At 40.1% G+C, this 5,405-nt stretch overlaps 1 long non-coding RNA gene across 3 annotated transcripts in view; it reads right to left on the bottom strand.

The window, feature by feature from the left end:
• LOC109961083 (uncharacterized) overlaps positions 1-5,405 on the bottom strand; it is a 60,568-nt gene that overhangs the window by 44,463 nt on the left and 10,700 nt on the right. For all 3 annotated transcript variants that reach the window (XR_002275093.1, XR_002275092.1, XR_002275091.1), the window contains exon 2: positions 233-282. This is a non-coding gene — a long non-coding RNA (uncharacterized LOC109961083). The remainder of the gene's footprint in view (positions 1-232; positions 283-5,405) is intronic.

Raw genomic sequence — 5,405 nt, 5'->3', positions numbered from 1 at the left:
TCCTGCTTTTTAGTCCTACGTTTTCTTCAGCCTTATAAATAAAAAACTTAAGAGTCTTTGTTTAACCAAACCTCTTGAAGAAAAAGCTTATCTAAAACGATGGAGCCATTGTCCTCGACCTGCCTTTACAGCACATTAAAATCTGAAAGAATCGTTTTTTTCTAGGACTGTGTTTCTTCTTAAATACCAGCCAATGTTGAGAAAAATTAATGCATAGTTTACTTTCACTTACCAGTTTGTCAGTCTTCATTCTTCTCTTCTTCAGAAAGTCTTCTCTTAAAACTAAAAAGAGCAAAGAAACAAAGAGGAGAGAGGAAAAAGAAGACATGGAATGTTTTAATCACTTTGAAGCAACCAGTTATCTGCCCACACACATTACTGAGTGTGCTACTCATGCAGACACACATACACAGTCGCAATGACACCTCCAAAAGTAAAGATGAAACGGGAAAGGAGAGAGAGAAGAAGGGGGGGACAGAGAAAGAGAGGAGGACAGACATTCAACTAGGCAGAAAAGAGAAGAGGAATGAATAAAATGCAAAAAGCAGATGACAGGGGGAGGAGAGCACAGAGAGAAAGAATGAAAGACATGGCTTGGCTGAGTCATCAGTCACCACTTCCTCCAACACTCTGTAAGAGCCGTCTACTAATGACTGGCCAAGTTCTGAGTCAAGCACAAGCACACAAAAAACAAGAATCTCCTACTGCTCAAACTCTTATACTTCAAATCAAAGACGACTTTGGGGGTGTGTAAGAGAAAGCCTGAGAAGTCGACCCATAGACTGACCTAACTGTGTGTGTGTGTGTCATGAGAAACTACACACTCTGCTGCTACATTCAGAAAAAAATGTTTTTTTCCCTTTCCCCAGAATTCCCAGGGGTGTGCCTTCTTAATTTGTATCCATCAGGGTTAGGGTTACTGATGACCCAGCATCACATACACTTTATTTTGCTGGAGAAATCATAAAAAGCACCTTACTTAAAAATTTGTACAACATTTTGGGGAAAGTGCTTATTTGCTTACTTTCCAAGAGTGAAATTATCTCACTAATCTGTTGGCAAACAGTTTATTCACGCATCCAACGGTTCTGGAGCAACATTATCATTCATTTGGCATCATGTTTCTGTCCACCTGCCCAATGGAAGTCCGGTATTTGCTTTTAGCTCCATTTTTGGTCTCAACCAACTTCTAAGGGAAATATCTGTCTCTTTAGCTGCTATGTGCTCCACTAGTTGAGCAAGTACTGTGCAGATTTTTAGAGCCCAAAACAATGCTGCTCAGAGTGGTGAACCAAAACAGACCAACAGCTGAACGACGAGCTGAAATGCCAGTTAACACTCCACCAAGCTGAGGGGAGCTGGAGATTCAAGTGATATCATCACATTGTTAGCCGATATGTGGTTATTATAAAAAATACTTTTGGAAAGAGCAAAGTTTGTCTTCCCCTCTACTGCTAAATCTTAATGCTAAGCTAACCACGCCCTTACACCAGCTCTGTACTTCTTACACAAACATGAGGTTAATTCTCTCATTTCACTTTGAAGCAAGTATTTTTCCTAAAACATAAAGCAGGACCTTAAACCACAGCCTTGTTACTGCACATCTGAGCTTTGCAGAGACATTTTGTTAACTAGGACATTTGTATAAGTAAAGTTTGAGACAAACATACTGTTAATTCCCTTCTACTGAAATTCTGCCAAGAACAATCGAGACAAAAATTCCTTGTGAGGGGAGCTACTGCACGGCAGCACTGTCAAAGCCACATAGGATAGTAAAAGTGAATTTCAGTCAGAGCTCTGAGATCAGACCTGGAAACAAGAGTGACTGTGCAGGTTTCACAACCTTGGGGGCACACAGTTCAAGTTTGGCAACCTATGAATCATTACTGATGAATATATCTTTGGATCTTAGTCTGTGTAGGTCTGGCCCGACTACATGGAGCTCAGGCTAATGGGGGCCGTAATTTATTTTAATTCACTTTGGCTTTACTGGAAATGGTGTCAGTTTATGTCATTTGCTTTGTCTTGTTTTATTTGTTGAATTATTAGAATTCAGAGCATTAGAAACACCTGCACCGTCACTTTGTGACATTTAAAAACTTGTCATTTTGACAAAGCTCATACACATTGACAGCAGTAATGAGACTTTATAAAGTGAAATCAAAATTACTGTGTCATGCTAAGAACGCATCACCCCACCTGTTTTCTCCTGTGGTATTCAGAGCTCTTGCACAGTCAGATGCAAGCTTTCAGCTATGCATATTGATACTGTGCAACATTTCAAGTTTTAGCATCACAGAGAAGCAATAGGCCTGAAATAATCCACAACACCAAAAAGGGTGAATCCACTGTTCTGTTGACCACAGCATAAATCTGCCCGCCTCTGGGATTAATGTTACACAAATGAATCCCAGCTCAGTTCCCTATCCAGAGGAAATCATGGGAACTCGGAGCAGACTTTGTAAATACACACATCCTCCTCTGCAGTTCCCACACTGTTCACAACACATACATCTACACAAACCCTCAAAGCTACACAGACACACAGGCAAGTACAAACTCTGATACATCTCATTAGTCACACTGGCAGTGACAGAAATGGGAACATGCACAGATCATTGCACCAGATGCTACTGTTTTGTGCAGTGTTAGTGCTGCACTATGCCAGTTTCCAGTAAAAGACCATCCTGTCAAAGCCATTTTATAGCCCTTTCAGCCATATTATTCTTAATAGTATTTGTATTATTAGTTATTAGTAGCAATATGCTGTAAATAATGAACAAAAACCTACAAAACGATGTGCTGACAATGAAAACGCCAACATGCTGATGTACAGTGACGCAGGTTTGCCAAGTTCACCTTAATTTAGCATGCAAGCATGATAACATTTGCTATTAGCTCTAAACTCAAGTACAGGGAATGGAATGGCATTAGTTTTGCAGGCGTTTGGTTATAAACCAAAGTACTGGAGAAATCAAAGGTGCCGCTAGATGAAAACTCAGTGGTTCCATCCCCCAAGGACCATGAACATCTGTATGTAAAATTCATGGCAATCCATCACATACTTTGTCTACTTGATAGATTTGTTTAAATATTTAAATTTCAGTCTGAACCAAAGTGGACAAGCTGACAAAGTGTCCTTCCTATACCACAAGCATGACTAAAGCCAATGAGTGTTATTAATATGAAAAAGAAAACAAAAACTGAGGCCACTGGGAACGCCACGGCCCCAGTAAAACCCTAGCTAGTTACAGTAATAGTGCAGTATTTGTACTGTACACCTAGTGGGCCTACAGCTTTGGGCAACAATATACTGCAGTCAAGCAATGAACTATGACCTTGAACATTTGGTATATAGCTCCATCCTGGGTAAAATGGACAGTAAACAATGCATTTTACATTTTATGTTTGGTGAAAAGGAAGCAGTTACTGGGTAGTCAGCTTGGGCACCTAAACATGCAAAGAGAACAGCACACAGAAACCTTATCAAATTTATCAAGAGGCTTCCTTCTTCACCAAATGTGCGGCTACAGTTTTGAGAACTGATCTTGATATGGCTCACAGCCACAAAGAACAAAAATAAAATACTCATCAAACAAATAAAAATGGAGGCCTTACTGAACCAGGAATTTTGTACTCTGTTATCAGCCAAAGTCCTTGGGGACTTGGTCAAGGTCATGAGGCTTCCCAAACCAGTATGAAGTTCTCTCTGACAATAGTGAGTTTAAGTTTGTCTGGTTGCACACACACAAATCTATTTTACATTTATTACAGCCTGTTTATGTCACTGACACGCAGCCACGTAGGTTCAGTTTACAAAGTAAGACCGAGAAATGCTGGCTCAACAACGAGCTCATTGTGGGAGGATTGTGGGAGATGGAGTTTGCAGATGAGTCAAGGAGAGTCACTGCACATCATGCCAGAATGCGACCTCACAGCATCTGTGTAGGAATCAAATCTTCAACATTCACTGCTATGGGTTAAACACCTATGGCTAAATATTGTACTACTGCATTCTACAGAGACATTGGTTGTGCTTCTTTAAGATCAGATTCTGTTTGACCTTACGATTTTTAATGTAACATGGTGAAATACAGTCATATTTTAAAAGGGTGGTGCATTTTAAAACTTGTGTTAGAGTTGGATAACAATTAAAAAAAAAGAAAAATCCAATCTCAAAGTTTAGATTGAGGTTCTTCAATTCTTCAACTAATAGAATATGCTCAAACCTATAGGCCTAATTTATTATACTTAAACACAGTTTAAGCGTCCCAGGACAAATTAAAATGACATTTTAAAAAAAGGATAAAAATACAATGGATCTGTTTAGAAACTGACTTTTAAGGAAGTGAGCAGGATTTTCCTCCCTCAAGTATTGCATATTACTTTTCCTACCAAGTCATTACTTATAGCTGTTGGCATCCATGTCTGCAGGGACCCCGTATTACTGTACTATTTCAGTTTGCCTTTTGGCAGCAGCTGGGTGGACCTACGGTGCCCAAAACCAGTACCGCAGATTGTATCTCGTGACACCATGGCTCTCTGAAACAGTGACTTTCTCTCAATACTGTTGTTTATGGCACAAGCAAAATATCAACTACTCATGTATCTGGAAAATACAGAGAAACACAGCATCTCTCAACAGAGCTGTTTTCTGGTCATCTGATGAATCCAAGTTAGCATTCACTCGCCTTAAACCTCCAGTTCGGTCCATCAAATACTACAGGTGAAAAAAAACACTTTACTTCAGCAGAATATTTCCATCAGTCCGTCTGTCGACAAGTATTTCCATCACAACACTGCCATATCTGTCCTCCTAGCTATGAATTTGCCATTACTGGTAGCTGCTGTTGACGTAAAGTGGAACAATTTGTCTGGTTCCGTTTTACCATGGAAACACTGTTGGGCCAGAGGACTCACATTTCACAACAAGTGGGAATAGACTAGCACCCACACACCCATTTACTGCATCTTGAAGGCATGTGTGGGGTTGCATGATTGCATATACAAAGAGTGGGTGTGATTTTTGGAAGGTCAGTTTTGGTTATAGATGTTATTTGTCCATCTGTTACTTTTAGCCTCACTCTGTACAAGACAGGTTTTGCCCTGCATTGGCACTGGATGCAACTCAGAATGTATGGAGTTGTATTTCTGAGGGGGATGGCCTGTGTCACTATGAATGTTACAATGCACCGGCAGTTCAGGCAACTGCTGTAAATCACTGTTACAAAGGTACCTACACATGTGAGTCATAAGAAGTTGAAATACTGTAAATAAGCCAGACAGAGCCACACAAAAGGCACTGAACACAAAAAATGTACCGTTGGAGAACTGCCTCATCAAAGAGGTAAAGTGGCCACTCAGCAACACTGACATAATATGAAGCATTTGTCTTACTTTGTCTG

Source organism: Monopterus albus, unplaced genomic scaffold (genome assembly GCF_001952655.1).
Source record: "Monopterus albus unplaced genomic scaffold, M_albus_1.0 scaffold52.1, whole genome shotgun sequence".
In the NCBI taxonomy this organism is placed as follows: Eukaryota; Metazoa; Chordata; class Actinopteri; order Synbranchiformes; family Synbranchidae; genus Monopterus; species Monopterus albus.
The sequence above is the reverse complement of the archived record's forward strand: the minus strand, read 5'-3'. Positions and strand labels throughout refer to the sequence as shown.